General features: G+C 41.2%; 1 long non-coding RNA gene across 2 annotated transcripts; it reads left to right on the top strand.

Annotated features, from left to right (window-relative positions):
• Positions 1-478: 478 nt before the first annotated feature.
• On the top strand, positions 479-12,226 carry LOC135086296 (uncharacterized). Of its 2 annotated transcripts, none has more exons than XR_010260390.1 (3): positions 479-603; positions 692-790; positions 11,973-12,226. It is a non-coding gene; the product is annotated as an uncharacterized LOC135086296 (long non-coding RNA). The 2 variants fall into 2 exon arrangements; XR_010260389.1 differs by lacking the exon at positions 11,973-12,226 and adding an exon at positions 4,004-4,114.
• The last annotated feature ends 5,656 nt before the right edge of the window (positions 12,227-17,882 follow it).

The raw sequence follows: 17,882 nt of genomic DNA, 5'->3' as shown, positions 1-17,882 counted from the left end.
AATTGGTGTATATTGATATAAGTAAAAATTTTTGGACGATTTACCCTAAATAACCTGAAATAATGATTCCTCATAGTGTAATTACTTATGTTTGTTTTACAACTTTTTCTAAAATTGAAGAAACAAAAAATTATCAACAGAAATGGCGGAAAATGTATCACTTTACACTTGTTAGCGTGTGGTCAATTCAGTGTGGTGTAAAATGATTTGTGTCCCATTACATCACTTTACACGAATGTAAAGTGGTCGTGCATGGTGATATAACTGTGTTTTTATTTAATTACGAAAAAACCACATGCTATATTTCCCAAACTGGCACACTGCCTAATTATATCTAACATTACCTTTCACCTAAAAAATATTTCACCAAGTTATCTCTAATAGCGATGAAGCAGGATTTTTTTTAACTTCAAATGCGATTTCCCAAAAATCACCATTTTCGACTTAACTCCCTTTTCACTGGGGGTACAGAAGTGTTGCAATCTGTTCATGGGGGCTAAGACAGGTGCAGAATAGACCTTTGTCCCTCCGCACCTCAAGGGGCCCACGCGGCGCCGGAACGTAGCGTCATCGCCAATGACACGCGTCGCGTATAACCCAATGGTGAGATACATTTACACTAATATTTAGTTTTTTGCAATGACAAAAGATAAGTCTTGAGTTGTGTCTTAAACGTGAGTTTCGTTTTTAGGGCGCGCAATGGCGGTGGTAAATCGTTCCAGCACCGCGAGGCCGCAAACCTAAAGGAGCCCCTGAAGGCAACAGTGCGGTGTCTTGGAGTCAGAAAGACGTGAGTACATGCTCTCTTTTGCGTCCTCCCCCGCTCATGGGCCCACGCTAGCTTCTGGTACAAATAACTCGGCCTGTTCGCGTGAATCACACCAAACAACATAGTCGCTAGGTGCAACCGCCTGCGTGCCTCCATCCGTATACGATTGGCACTGTTCAGAAAAGGAGTAACATGCGTCCTAGGTGGAATGTGGAAGCAGAAGCGTGCACAAGTATTCTGCACTCGCTGAATGAGCTTTGCAGTCCTAGCTAGAAGGCATGGTCCATAGACAGTGTCGCAGTAATTAAGCTTAGAAAGTACCAGAGCCTCACAGAGCGAAATGCGAAGCTGTTCACATAAATAAGGTCTCATTCCATAAAGCAGTCGGAGTCGATAGAAGCATCCCCTTGCACATTCAGCTATATGGCTCTCAAACTTAAGGTGGCTGTCCATAACAAGGCCTAGGTTTCTGACATTGTTCACTCTTTTGACAAGATCACCATTCACCAAGATATTCAGTGGAATACTGTTGTACTTTGATGTTTGTTTTGGTGTGCCAATAAGCATGACCTTGGATTTTGCAGGGTTAAGGACAAGACAATTTGACACACACCATCCAGAGATGCATTCAAGATCCCTATTTATGCAATCCACGGCCTCTCTGTACTTATCTGGAGCAAAAGAAATATACATCTGAAGATCATCGGCGTATAAGTGGTGACGACAATGTGTTATACGTGGGACACTATTTAAGTTGTGAGCCTAACTATGAAAACAAAGTAGTTTATTATTAAAATGGTATTGATTGCGTTTATTGGCATTGTCTTTCATGATTTATGTACTTTTTAATGTGTCCGAAACACTTTTCATAGCATTTTTTCCACTCAGCTTGAGGCACCTCCAAAGCATGGTTTTTGACCGCACCGACAGATGCTTCTGGCTACATAAATCGCTGTTCACGCGTTTAATTTTAATATATGGGTACCAAAAAAAGTGTTTAGATTCCAAGTAAGAATTTTGTAGCGTTGGACCTGTTTATTTCATATTTTGAGTGTTGAAATAGTCAGTTGTTTGACGAGACGTGTAAAAGCTCACATTTTCGTCACGAATGGCGATTCGACTATGCTGGTCAGTTTCCCTTATTAAACTGAAGAGTTTTGGAAAAAAAGTGGCTGTTTACTATTAAGAATTAACCATTCTAAATTTCTCTAGTGACGTTTCTGTCATATAATCGGATATTTCGGAAAAATAGGCGACCGTAAGTTTCAAAGTGTTCCGAGCGCATGGGACTTTTGATGGAATTGGTTCATCTTAAAACACCTCCATAGTTGATAGCTGTTTATTTTCAGGATCATTATGCATAGATCCTTAATTCGTCAACTGTCACAATTTTAAAAACGGCTTTTAAGGCCTTTTAAACGTATTTATCAAACATTTCCAAGGACTAAACGACACAAGCGTCCTATTGAGCGTTTGAAAAATTTTGTGACATCCAGCGAGAAAAAAACGTATTAACCATAATATGGTAATACAATATTTTATTACTGCTAGTGGAATTAATGCCTAGGATTATCTCAATCCTACGATATATCACATGACGAGGTTTCTCTTCCATTTTTCTGACAACATCAATGTTTTCCGCCACTATTAGTCATTTTGGACGACTTTCGCAAAGTTCACTGGTGAGCCAATGACATACAATAGTATACTTCTTAAACTAGCGTTTTACAATCGTAAAGGATAGATCTTTATCACCAAAAGTGAAATTTAGCTGACCGCTTCAGTTTTGTATTGATTAACCACGTCGAAAGTCATAATAAATCTTCGCGCGAAAATTTCTGCAAGTCAATTCCATGTTTTTGTAGTCAAGATAATTTTCAATTCAATGTTAATAATACAAAACGTGCTCAAATGATAAAAAGTTTTGAATAAGGTTGTAGTCAAAAATGTCAAACTTTTCATTAAAAGTATCAGATATCGTCTAACAACACGTTATGTTGTCGAGGCTCACAACTTAAATAGTGCCCTAGTATGTGTTGTTATGTCGGCACTGTACAGTATGTAAAGCAAGGGTCCCAATATAGAGCCCTGGGGCACGCCACGAGTCACCACCTGTGAGGCGGAACGTGACCCACGGCCATCCGACTGTATGAGCTCCACACACTGCCGCCTCCCAGACAGGTAGCTACCGAACCATCTGACCGCACTTGGATCGAGACCATAGTAACTCATCTTGGACAAAAGCAAAGATAAATTGATGGAATCGAACGCTCTCGAGAAGTCTAGCAGCAGCAGCAGGTAACCATCCCTTGGTCTTGTGCGGCCAAAGCATTATCAACAATATCTGCCAGAGCCGTTGCCGTGCCATATCCCTTCCTAAAACCCGATTGAAATTGTGGAAGCATACCATGCCCCTCTAGATAAACAGTCAATTGATCACACACAATCCTTTCTAGTACTTTGGAGAGACAGGGAAGGATGCTGATTGGGCGGAGATCTTGCAAAGTAGTGGGCTGGCTATTTTTCGGAAGTGGTTTTATGACTGCCTCCTTCCATTCTTCAGGGAACCTGCTCTCAGTAATGGAGCGGTTGATTATAGCTGTGATAGCGTCTAGTGAATGAGGCAGAGTGAGCATGAGCATCTCCAATGATAAACCATCATTACCCTGAGCATTGGATTTCAGACCTTGAATGATCTTAAGTACTGCATTCGGTTCGACAGTATGCAAGCAGAAGGAGGACGAATTTTTATGCCTATGGTATTCAAAGAAAGTAAGCTCTGATATGGATACTCTATCTACCCCTGGCACATCGAGGAAAAAATCATTAATATGGTCCGCATCAAACGTAGATGGTAAGTCTATTGTGCCTTCCTTACTGTTTGTAGCTATGGTGTTGTTCACATTTTTCCATAGTGTCTTGGAGTCTTTGATGCACCCATTGAAATGCTTGTTAAAGTAAGCAGATTTCTCCCTCTCGATTGCCTCCAGAACCAGATGTTTCATCTCCTTATAACTGTCCTTCAACTTTGCCGTTCTGTGCTTTTTATATTGACAGTGATAACTGTTTCTTATACTGATCATCTTCTTTATTGTGTCAGTGATCCATGGATGAGGGGGATTTTTAAACTTTTTAGTTTTGATTGGGGCATGCAAGTCAAACAGACTCACCACACAACAAGTAAACGCCTCAACCATTGCGTCAATATCATTGATCTGTTTAATATTGTTCCAGCCAATCGCCTGAAGGTCGGCACTCAACAAGTCCGGGAGTATACTTTTAAGAGGCCTGTATGACACCCAGCGAGGTTTAGGCCTCTCCTTCTTAATTTTGGACTCCATCAGAAGCATTTCATGTCCTCCCAAATCAGGTGAGTGCCTCACTAACACCTTATTTGCTTTTAAATCTGTGCAAATGACATCTATCAGGGTGGCGCTGTGTTCCGTGAAAAGGGGTGGCTCGGTGATAAGTTGGGTCAGGTTTAAAGACTGTGTGAAATTTGTGTAAACACAATATTTCACACAGTGTGTGTCATGAAGGTTTATATTGAAATCACCCACAAGTATGATGCCATCGGCCCTTACAAAGGAAGTCAGAGCTTCTGTGATACTGTCAAAGAAAATATCGACATCCTGCCATGGTGGTCGATATGCGGTGCCAATGACTATGTGTTGGTTGTTCAGTTTGACAGTCATCCACATCTGCTCGACTGAAGAGTTGATATTGGGATACTGACACAGTTTTACATTTAATCCCTTGCGTATGTAGAAACCAACCCCTCCACCACGTCCACCCCTGACATGTGTGGGCCTCGGTGTGTGTCTGAGTCGATATCCTGGTAACTTAGGAGCCCTGTCACTTTCCCCCTCTCGTAGCCATGTTTCATTTATGGCCAGTATATCAGGAGCTAATTCTCCCACAGCAACTATAAATTCCTCATGTCTTGTGCATAGTGAACCTGCGTTGAAGAATCCTACCGATAAATTAACTAACCCAAGGCCTGTGATGTATAGTTGTTTAACCCCCTTGGGTCAAAGTCGAATCGAGGGTGTACTAGCTTAGAAATAAAAGCCAAACTCAGTACACGACGGGTTTATTACGTCACCACAATCGGTTAGTAACAAGTAGGATGGTTAATGTGAACGGTGGTTCAAAACCTTTATATATGGGTCGCCTAAAACTTCGACACCGCGATGTAAGTCAGCACAACGCCATCTATTGACAGTCTTGCAAACTAAAATGTCTTAGAATCTACGGAATGTAACTAATTGACTGGACATTGACTTATAGAGTATTCTTACATTTACCGCCCACTAAGGACAAATTGACATTTTGTCCTAAATACGGAACCGCCCACTATGACCACAATGGTAAAAGTAGGACACATTATACATATTATCGCAAAACCAGTCAAATAACACTTGAAAATACCCTATTAACACATATTACAATTAACAACTTATCGCCGTATCCACCATGACTGTTCACATTAACTCTTCGAAATTAAGATTTAAAAATATAATACAATTTAAAATTGTGTAAACAAAAACATCATAAAACCACATAAACCCAAACTCTTTTAAAACAGAAAAATACAGGTAAAAGTAAATAATAATTACTTTGTATAATTTGATAAAAATGTAAAATAAAATTAAAGTAACAAGTTCATTCATGCATGATTTTTACTAGTATGTACCTACAAAAATTTAAGATAAACGATTTCACTCAGTTACCGGCAAAATACACAATTTGTTAACAGATCGTTTGATTATAGAATTTTTGCATTTTAATGTAACCACTCTCGTAATTCCGTCACGACCGGGGTGCTCTTCGATAATTTTAGCATACAGCCAACGACATGGGGGAAGACCGTCCTCTTTGATCAACACAATATCTCCTATTTTTGGTTGAGGCGCTTGAGTTGACCATCTGTACCTGTGAAAGTATTGGTTTAAGTAATCTTGAGACCACTTTCGCCAAAATTCCTGACTCATTCTTTGTGTGTATTGCCACCTTCTGAGTGAGGTTACATTTGAGGTCTCATAATTATAGTCAGGTGCCGTGACTAAAGCCTCTCCAACTAGAAAATGACCCGGAGTTAAGACGTCTAAATTTTCTGCATCCTCATTCAGTCTTGACAGAGGTCTAGAGTTTAAACATGCCTCTACTTGTGCCAGTACCGTCGCCATCTCTTCGAAGGTTAAAGTGGACGTTCCAATCACACGTTTTAAGTGGTGTTTGACGGACTTAACTCCCGCCTCCCACAATCCCCCGAAATTAGGTGCATGTGGCGGAATGAAGTGCCAGGTCGTACAATTATTGGCTAAATTTTCGGCTATTTCTGCCAAGATGCCATCCTTTTCATCCGCAAAGAGTTTTCTTATTTCTGTGGCGGCCCCTACAAAGTTGGTACCGTTGTCGCTCCAGATATGCTCACAACGACCTCTTCTTGCCACAAACCTTTTAAATGCTTGGAGAAAGCCCTGAGCTGTGAGATCACTAACAGCTTCTACGTGAACGGCTTTCGTGGACATACATACAAAAAGGCATATATATCCTTTGTACGATTTGTGACCACGACCCCGAGCAGTACGCATTTGGATGGGCCCTGCAAAATCCACTCCACTGTGTTGGAATGGACGAGCCGGTTTTGCTCGAACTGAAGGAAGTTGGCCCATAAGCTGTTGGTATGTGCGTCCGCTGTTTTTCACACATTCAACGCACTTTCTGACGTGAGCTTTTATCAACTGCTTCGCCCCTATAATGAAATATTTATTTCTTATATAGTTAAGTGTCAGCTGTGGTCCACCGTGCAGAGTCTGATTGTGTGCATCGACAATAATCAACTTGGTCAGAGAAGAATGTTTTGCCATTATTATTGGATGCTTTTTATTTTCCCTTAAATCAGCTTCTTCCAACCTTCCTCCCACTCTTAATATATTGTTCTCGTCTAATATCGGATTCAAACTTTTTAATCTACTATTTTTCTGAATATTAACTTTCTTATTAATTGCTTCTATTTCTTTTTCAAAATGAATTTCTTGATCCTTTTTTATGCATATTTTTAGTGTTTCTCTTAATTCTTCTGATTTTAAATATCCTTTATATTGTTGATTAGACTTTGATTGTTTTAAATTTAAAAATCTTCTGCAATAAGTTAGAACTCTAATCAATTTTGTTAGTGATGAAAATTTTTCCCAAATATCAAAAATGTTTTCTTCCTTTTTTAATGTGTGTACCTTTACTGCTTCCATTTCTGTTTCTATCTCTGTAGGCTTTTTATATTCAACTTTTTTAGATCTAAGAAAACTAGGACCGCTGAACCACATGGATTGGTTTATAAGATTGGCAGGAGATACTCCTCTCGAGGCACAATCTGCGGGATTTTCGCTAGTTTTCACATGAGACCATTGATAGGGATTCATAGAGGTTAGTATTTCTGATACACGATTCGCCACAAATACTTTCCATCGACTAGGTAAACTGTTTAGCCAAGCCAAGACTATGGTCGAATCGGTCCACGCATGTACGTTCGAGCTCTCTATTTTCAATACTCTACCAACATCTATCAGCAGTCTCGTAAGTTCCACAGCACCACAGAGTTCCAATCGTGGAATAGAAACTTGCTTGATTGGAGCTACCTTAGATTTTGCAGCAATCAAGGTTACATGCACTTTACCGTCAGAATCTATGATGCGAAGATACACCACCGCAGCGTATGCAATTTTAGAGGCATCGCAAAAACCGTGTAATTCACGCTTCACATCATTAGCTCTGGTTTCAACCCATCTAGGGATTTTCACATCCGTTATACTCATTAATTCATTTCGATAAGCACACCATTCCTTGATTAATTCCTTAGGTACTTCTTCGTCCCACCCAATACCTGTAATCCACAACTTCTGTATCATTGCTTTCGCTAATATTATGCATGGCGTAATCCAGCCTAATGGATCAAATAAGCGAGATATGTCGGCAATGATTTTCCTTTTTGTGATAGGTAGCTGTAGATCTGGAATATTAACCTTGTAACGAAAATTATCAGCACGTCTCTTCCAGGTTAGTCCGAGAATTTTCATTATTTCGTCCATTTTTATATTTATTCCTTCCTTAGATTCCTGATTTCCATTATTTTTCTCTTCTTTCTTTTCCTCTTTTTCTATTAATTTCATAAGTTGTTCATCGTTACTTGCCCATTTTTGTAATTGAAATCCTCCTTTCCTAAGTAAACCTTTCATTTGACCATAGATTTCCATACCTTCATTTACATCCTCGCATCCACACATGAGATCATCCATATAAAACTTTTGAGGCACTAATTCAGCAGCGATAGGATACTCAGTGCCCTCATCTATAGCGACTTGTTGGAGAGTTCTCACTGCCAAGAATGGAGCCGACGCTGTACCAAAGGTAACTCGGAGATGCTTGTAATCCTTAATGTCTCCACTCTCATCTCTCCACAACAGTCTCTGGAAATCCGCATCCTCTTCATGGACCTTTATTTGCCGGTACATCTTCACAATGTCAGACGTCAAACAAATTCGTGACAGTCTCCATTGTATGATGAGATATCTCAGATCTGGCTGTATAGTTGGACCGACCAAAAGATTGTCATTAAGGGAGACTCCATTTTTTCCAATCTGAGAAGCATTAAACACTACTCTCACTTTAGTGGTGTCTTTGTCCTCTCTTATTACCGCGTGGTGGGGTAGGTAAACTGATTCATTACGGTTTACATCGGGTTTCTGAACTTCAGTTATATGTCCCAGCTCTATGTACTCTTCAATTACTTCCTTATAACTCTTATGAAACTTCTCACTTTTTTCGAATCGCCTTTCTAAACTTTGAAGTCTTTTCTCTGCTATATCTCTTGTTTTTCCTCTCTTACAATCAGGATCTTCTGTTTTAAAAGGTAACCTAACCACGTACCTTCCCTCTTCATCCCTTGTTGTAGTTTTTGTAAAAATCTCTTCACATTTTCTTTCATCTTCCGTGTAAGTCTGTTCCTTTGTTAAGTCCATTCCTGACTCGATTTCCCAGAATTTTTTCAATAATTCATCCCCTTCATGTAATTGACAATGTAATGCCACTACACTTCTAGCTTGGTTGACTGGAGAGCTTACAATCCCAGATAAAATCCAGCCTAAACTAGTAGCCTGAGCAACAAGTGTATTATTAGGGGTTTTACGAATGCCTTCCTGTATCACTTGACTATACACTTCCGCTCCTAATAGCAAATCGATTTTGTTAGGACGGTTATAATCAGGGTCCGCTAATTCAATTTCTTCGAGTCCTGCAAAATCTAGCTGACCTACTTGTCTATTTGGAAGAAACGAAGTTATTGATTTCAATACGTATGCCTGTATAGTGAAGTGTTTGTCCGGATCTGATCTCGACTTTATTTTAAAACTAACCATAGCCTTGGAGACTAAGCCCTTGTCTCCACCCAGACCTGAAATTGTGCCATGTATAGGCGACTTTTTCAACTTCAGATCAATCACGGTTGATTCAGTCACAAAATTTCCCTCAGAACCTTGATCTAGTAAGGCTCTTAAAACCTGATTACTGCCATTCCTCGACTCGGCATTGACTAGCGCCGTAGCTAGCAACACCTGATTCACATTTCCTGTCGAGAAATTGCATGCTACAAAAGCTGATGATTTACCAGCATTACCTGCCTCACCTTTAGGCCCAAATCCCCTTGAACTATCCTTCCCGTCCGATTCAACATTAACACCATTCGTGTGTGGACTGTAATTTTCTGTACCCGTAGGATGTAGAAGAGAGTGATGGCGACGGTGGCAAAGCTTACACTTCAGCTTATTCTGACAAGCTTTCGCCCCATGGTTGGCTCCCAAACAGTTGTAACACAACCCACTGGTCTGAACGAAATTACGACGTTGGCTGACATCCTGACTCGCAAACTTACGACACATACTCAGTTTGTGAGTCTCAGAACAAAATTCACATTGCGATTTAGTCACATGAAGAGCTTTAAACTTTACAAAATTATGATTATGATTCGAATTATTGTTAGGATTATTATTGAAAGATTTATTTGAAATTACCTTTGGATCCAAAAATTCAAGTGCTCTATATCTATTGGTTAAGAATTCTTTAAATTGTTCAAAAGTTGGAAGTTCTTCAGATGACGTACTATCAGTTATATTAAATTCCCACTGCTTACGTGACTCACTGTCCAATTTTAAACACAATATATGTATCACAATAATGTCCCAATTAGAAGTATTTATCCCCAGATTGGCTAAACCACTCAAACAATCGTTAGTCGTATCAATCAATTCTTTTAAGCCACTAGCAGATTCGGTTGTTATATTTCTCTGACTAAGTAATCTTTTTAATATAAAATGTGAAAGGTAACGTTTATTATCATAACGAGATTCTAACTGAGTCCAACATCTCTCGTAATTTGCTTCCGAAATAGGTATTTGTCTAAGCAATTGCTCAGCTTCACCTGATAATGAACTCTTGAGATAATGCATTTTTTGTACATTATCTAACTTAGCATTATTATGGATCAATGATTTAAATAAGTCCCTAAATGTGATCCACTCAGAATACTTTCCTGAAAACGTAGGTATTACAATTTTGGGTAATTTAAAGGAGTCTGCTTTAGACGTTCCTTGAGGAGATTTTTCACTTGCATCAGCCCATTGTTCTCTCTCTTTATTAAATTTACTCAAGTAAGTCTTAAGCAGTGTTTTGTACTCAATATAAGTTTCTTCTGTTAAATCGTACACATCGTTTTCATAGTAATCTGTATTTTTTAACTCAGCACCATATGATTTTATAAATGTTTTGTGCATATCAGTAAAATTAGACCATAATGTTTCCAAAGACTCTAATCGAGTTTGACAATAATTTTCGGTAATTCGCACTTTCGGCGATTTCTTAAAATTTGCTAAAGCTTTATTAATTCGTTCATGATTGTCCATTTGTAAAATTAGATCAGACTCCATTTTGTTAATTTGATTATTTTAATTTTTAATTGATGATAAAATTGTAATAAAGATTGTAAAAAAAATATAATGTGTATAAATGTAAATAGTTTTAAAACCAAATCTTAGACTAAGTTCATGCAAAATTTACCGTGAAAATTCTAAGTGTTTCGAAACAAAACAACTCTATACAAAATCGGGCATGGATTCCCCGTCTGAACCAATTTCTCTTAAAAACTAACAAAGTCCTTAAAGTTTACTAACGAAATATTCTAAGTCCATAAAATTTACTCGCAAATATTCTAAGTTCCAATTTTCATACAAACATTACTTGCACTGATCACTAAATGTTAAAGTTAATTCTTCCTTGTAAATAAAGTTCAAATTTCTATCGCACTGCACTGATAAAATAAAGAGCACTCACAGTTTTTTGTCCTTTTCACTCACACGTGTGACGTCAGCCTTACGTCGTCCTTGTCCTACTCCTCCAATTGATTCCCGATCCCAATCCTGACGGCACCTTCTCATCAGCACCGTCTCGAAGTCCAAAGCCGGATTCACCACCAAGCTCGAACTCCTGCTGCAGCAGCTCCAACCCTCGGAGGCTGTTCTGCTTCCTCAACCAGGAACCACAGGAACCACCACCACTCCTAATCCTCCAAAAACTGCGCCCTTATCTGGACGACTTCCGGGATAGGTCTGAGCAATACCTATCCGGCTCGAAGGACCATGTTTAACCCCCTTGGGTCAAAGTCGAATCGAGGGTGTACTAGCTTAGAAATAAAAGCCAAACTCAGTACACGACGGGTTTATTACGTCACCACAATCGGTTAGTAACAAGTAGGATGGTTAATGTGAACGGTGGTTCAAAACCTTTATATATGGGTCGCCTAAAACTTCGACACCGCGATGTAAGTCAGCACAACGCCATCTATTGACAGTCTTGCAAACTAAAATGTCTTAGAATCTACGGAATGTAACTAATTGACTGGACATTGACTTATAGAGTATTCTTACAATAGTAAAAGAAAGCAAGCAGGTGTGGTTGTTTGAAAGTATAATTGATCTGGTCCACTATGACAGCTTCAGTCATCTCAATCAAAGACACAAATACAAAGAATGATCTAAAGTGCAAGAATCTTATATTTAAAACCGTTTTACATTTTAATGAGTATGTAGAAAATATTAGTACAGCATAATATAACAGAAAATTCAGAAAATTAAAAACTAATGTGACATTACAGGATGACAGTCAACTTGGCGGGAGGCCGAAGACTCTCTCGAGGTCCCCCATCGATCGGAGCTGATATGCCTGCGCACCATCACCTCTTCGGGCAAATATTCTGCCATTCTTCGTCCACGAGTACCGCCACTGAAGCCTGCGGCACTCCTCGCGCACGCGGTGGTAGAGCTGGCGGTTGGGACGAGTCAGCCTCTCGTTGATGAAGACGCGCGCGCCGCCCTCGCCGGCCAGGCCCCGGCGCACGCGCGCGGCCTGCAGCAGCTCGTCGCGCAGGCGGCGCCGCGCCAGCCGCACCACCACGCGCCGCGCGCGCCCGCCCGCCTCGGCCGGCGGCGCGCCCACGCGCTCCGCGAACACCACGTCCCGCTCGTCCAGCGCCACGCCCAGCCGGCCGGCCAGCACCGCGACGCTGTGCCCGACGCTCTCCCCCTTCACCTCCGGGAGGTGGCCGATCTCCAGGTCCGCGAGCAGGGCCTCCTGGTCCCGCTCGTTGAGCTCGAGCCTGAGCTCGGCCACGGTGCGCTCCAGCTGCGCGCTCGCCTCCGGCCCAGGCGCCGCCCCGGCCCCCAGCCGCTGCTCGAACGCGTCCATCCGCGCCGCCCCGGCCCCCAGCCGCTGCTCGAGCGCGTCCATCCGCGCCGCGCCGGCCGAGGCGCCGCTCTGCACGGCGAGGTTGATCACGTGCAGGCGCTGCTCGACGGCTCCGACCTTCTCCTCGCAGCGGATCACCCGGCCCGTCAGCTCCCGTATCTCGCCGTACACGGCGTCGATCCGGGTGTGCATGGCCCGTACCTCCTCCCTGAATTGCCTCATCTCAAGGACGAAGGGGTGAAAGTCAGGCAGCTCTACAGTCGCGTTGTGCGCGGTGTCGTCCAACGCCGGCCCCTCGAGCATGGAGACGTCCAGGCCGACGGGGCTCACGGAGGAGGCGCCCCGCCGCAGCGTGACGCCGTCGTCGACAGCGGCCCGGACCGGCGTGTTCGTATTGTCGCGCTTGGGCTGCGCGCTGACGCAGGCGACGCACCGCCACCGGTCCCTATGCTCCCCGACCAGCGTGCCATGGAAGCGCTGCTCAGTAACACCGGCGCACACCAAATCGTAGTGTTTTTTGCATGTATGGCACGACAAACACCTCCGCCTGTCCTCAATCTTGCGGAAACATCCGCCACAAGTTTTGTTTTTAGGTGACATGTTTTTATGTGAATGTAAACAAAAACGAATAAACGATTGTAGTGATGTGTGTTTAACTTAGTGTAGCTTCAAATCCCAGTCTTTGTGTTGTATTTGTGAGCGTTTATTTGAAGTATTAGAGTACCTTAATGCCTTCCACTTAAACTTGAGTTTTCTCACTTGCTAGTTCACAAAAAGCGCCACAAACAACACAGTACTACGATCACCGATAGAGGAAACTTTTTGACTAGTTTATATAGTAAAAATGAGACTTTTAGCACTATTTATATTCGATTATACACACTGAACGTTAAAAAGCGTATTGACGCAACGGCTTCCCCAACTACCCTCCCAACATTACGATATATTATATCGAAAATAATATCGATATTTTTTTGACATGAACATCACTACTTTGTCCTATAAAACGTACTTTAACGAAAATAGGTACTAGAGAAAAGCCAAAAAGTACAAGTGCCTTTTAGTCAAATTTAAAGAAAGCATCATGAATAGTAGGTATGTAAGTGCCACAATTTTGAAAGCCATCCCTGTGACTCCCAAATGAGTGAATGTTATCCCTGTAACAATCACTTTCACTAGTAATCATCCCTGTGACTACTATTGCAATTATCCCTGTAACTGCACAATACACCCCAAGTCATCCCTGTGACTATAGGTTTCAAAATAAAGTAATCATCCCTGTGACTACTATTGCAATTATCCCTGTAACTGCACACTACACCCCAAGTCATCCCTGTGACTATGGGTTTCAAAATAATGTAATAATCCCTGTGACTACATTACTAATCGCAATCATCCCTGTGATCACGATATCGTCATAAGTCGAAAGTCTATGGTCCGTCATCAAGTCAAAATTATGTAATCATCCCTGTGATTACATCACACATCGCAATCATCCCTGTGATTACGAACATAGTGGTAGTCATCCCTGTGACTATCACTCAGTGGCCTTTACATCACTAATATCATTACTCAAATCATCGTTATTACTAATCAATCGGCACTAGACTGATGGGCATTCCTCCAATTCGATCGTTAATCATTACACAACATAAAATGTATTCTGTGCTGACTACTTGTATTTGACCTATACCGGTCATTACAGTAACATTATTGAAACGTCTGCCACTCAATCTTGGCGACAATCTTTAACCAACAACAACAAGTACTCAGCAAAAGAATCAAATGAAAAACAATATCGCTCACCCTTGTGATCCAAAGTACTCGCGGGCAACCTCGTTCCGCGCCGCGCCGGTCCAATGTTCTCCACTTGACCGCCGCCGCCGTCCATTGCTGTGAGCTTGACCACCACCCCGCGCCAGTCCAATGCTGTGAGCTTGACCGCCGTCCTGCGCCGGTCCAACGCTGCGAGCTTGACCATCGCCCCGGGTCATCTATGCTGATTCTTCATTCTTCTGGCCAGTTATATTCCGGGCATACCCTCAGCTCGACTTTGACACCACTGTTCCGCCCTCAGCGCGGTACTAGCCCACCGGGTGAGACGACATTGGTCGAGGCCCAGTGAACGACCAGCGAGCGAGCGATTCCTGGATGCCAAAGGAGCTTGCCGGTAGTAGGTATAGGTAGGTATGTTCTTATTTTGTTGGTCCAAAATAGCACGTCGCAAATGTTGGCGTCTTCCTTAGCGTGTTGGTTCCAATATCGTTGAAAGTGATCTCAATTGCACGATTCGATCCCAATTCTGATGTCGGCTCGTCAGGGATTCGAACCTCAGATATTGTGGGCGAAATAGGGTATCGTGCAATGAGAATGAGACTTGTGTTCGAACACTTTTAATAATCGTCAAACAGAGTTCAACATCAGCACTTAGTTCTTAGTACTACAATCTAGACTTCGTCGAGCGATAAAATAGGCACTAGGTGAAACGTGGGACAGTTCCGTGACGATGTCTTCTCTTGTCGGCGTCCGGAGCGAAAGTGAGTTCGATCCGTCCCGCCGTGACCGTTACGACTCTGTCAAAGCGCGCCAAAGCGGTGTTGCGCCGATTCGCCGCTAGGTGGCGCACTTGCGTTTCACTTTAGTGTCCGTACTCATGACCGTCTGCGACATATCTATTTAAGGTTAGTAGACAAAAAAATATCATAATTTATTACAAAGTACCTACTCCAACGAACTGACATGACCCGAGACAAGATAATATTTTAAACTTTCATGATATTATAATGATTTCCCGTCAAAAAAAAAAATTGAAGTATTGTATCAGTAAAAAAAAAAAAGCGAGGCAAGTTGTGAATTGTCAGAGACAAGCTATGAACCGTCAAAAAAAAAAGTAAAACAATATCTCACACAGTACCAGGCCTGGCTCACTCCGCGCGGTACATCCGATAATTACCTACAGCGAAGCGCCCCGCCGGCGGGTATTATATCAGTCGAGTGTCACGCGCGCGCTCGTCAGGACGCTGGCGTGCGTTGTAGTATGATTATAATTCTATGATCGAAGTATTATTTAAAAATGGACATAAAGAGAAAGAAATATTGTGCGGCGTTCGGGTGTTTAAATTCGAAAAGTAATCTACCGGATTTATCTTTTTTTTTCGCTTCCCAAAGATGCTGAAAGGTATGTTGGCCATGTAGGTAATCAATAATTCTTAGGATACTATAGGAACCTAACCTACCATGACTACTGCTCAGAATGCGTTCGTTCGTTTCACCCAAATGACGTCCACCGCTGGACAAAGGCCTCTCCCAAGGTTTACCATAATGAATGCATACTTACCTACATACGTAGGTCATTACAAATAAGTAGATTAATTATTTTTTCACTAGACAGCAACCCTAACAGCGTAAGAAGAGTTCAGAGGCACGCGATAGAAAGAGACAAAACTTGTAGGTGAATAAAATTGTAGGTACGTAGTGCTGTGCGAGCTGAATTCCACTGTATCGCGTCGTAGCAAGACTCGCATTTATTTAAATCGTCTTGCGGAGTAATCCTTCTGTACCTGTACTACTACTTATTCTGTGTTCCTGGTCAGGCTTATAGATTAATTATTTTTTCACTAGACAGCAACCCTAACAGCGTAAGAAGAGTTCAGAGGCACGCGATAGAAAGAGACAAAACTTGTAGGTGAATAAAATTGTAGGTACGTAGTGCTGTGCGAGCTGAATTCCACTGTATCGCGTCGTAGCAAGACTCGCATTTATTTAAATCGTCTTGCGGAGTAATCCTTCTGTACCTGTACTATTACTTATTCTGTGACAGTACAAACAGCTGTTTTTGTTGGTCTCGGTTTTCTTTTTGAAATTGTGATGATGATTTATGATTGATGAAGAGATGTGGTAACCATTAAATTTGACGTAGCCTAGAATATCTATTATAAAAAAAAATGGACGTGACTTCCATCGAAAATATTTACAAAGTACCTACAGTACTGTATCACGCGCACAAGTGATAGGTTGTCAACTGATCTCTGTCAAATTAGAAGTAATAATGGTAGACGTCAGCAGTGTGACGGTGAGCCAGTGAATTGTGCATACGGCACTCATAAGGTGGTATACAAGTACAGCGTGCCCATAATCATCAATTTCTCTATATTGCAACCAATCTGTGCCTGATTCTGAAAACAATTAAGAATCAGTATTGTCAGACAAACCAAAGTAAAATATATATATATATATATATATATATATATATATATATATATATTATTTATTTTATTTTATATATATATATATATAAAATAAATGTCGTTTACCTACTTAGGTCCCACTAAAAAAGAAACTAATCGGTACACCTGTTTACTGTGTCAAATGTGAACTAGAGGACGGTACACAAAAGTCGTACCTACTCCATTTTGAAAAGTCAAACCAAATTGTTTATGCAGTTGACACAGCGCTGTATCGTTGGTCAGATGTAGATATTATAGCGTCTGACAAATATGGTGATTGCATTGAATTTTAAAACATCAAATTATTATTCTTCTTGTTGTGTCCACAACAAACCTATACAGTGTCAGCCCAAAACTCCGCTTCAAGAGTGGTGTTCTCAATAGCATACATCTTCCCGCGTGCAGTTGATTGGGCACGCAGGGCACGACATCATGTGGTCCATCGACTGGAGAACATAACCACATTTTCACTCCAAGTTTGAGCCATCCAGGAATCTTATTTATCCGATGGGAAGTTATTCCTTGGCACTTTGCCGTATTCCTTGAGTTTATGTATGCAACATCTTCACATCACAGCATTTTGTCACAGTCACAGCACAAATACATTTCACATTAAGGTATTTCAAGAAAGAAAGAAAAGTGTTATAACTTTAATAACACGTCTAAAGCTGGCAAGCAACTAAATCGCTGATATTGTATGGATCATACCTACCTAAGTAGTGTAGTGTTCTATAATTTGTATAAATTACCTCAATGGTTATCACCAATCAATCACTAAGGGTACATTATCAAAGGTACAAAGGCGTATAAAAGGCAGGGTTGTAATAGTCATTTTGTATAGCCAGGAATAAAGCCGATGTTATATATTAGCCATCATGTGGAACGATTATATACAAGCGATTTTCATCACAATAACTATTATCGAAAAATGGCAGTTGTTCCTTGGCACTGATGTTCGTTTTGTATATTGAAAAATATAACTGATAACTACTTAGTAGCAGGGGTGCGATAATCACTAGCATGCACAAAATGATTAATTATCGACCGGTGCTAATAAATAATTAACGTTGTAAATCAAAATTGCTAGTCGTGGA

The sequence above is a fragment of the Ostrinia nubilalis genome, chromosome W, assembly GCF_963855985.1.
Source record: "Ostrinia nubilalis chromosome W, ilOstNubi1.1, whole genome shotgun sequence".
In the NCBI taxonomy this organism is placed as follows: Eukaryota; Metazoa; Arthropoda; class Insecta; order Lepidoptera; family Crambidae; genus Ostrinia; species Ostrinia nubilalis.
Note: the sequence above shows the minus strand (reverse complement) of the source record. Positions and strands in the feature narration are given on the sequence as shown.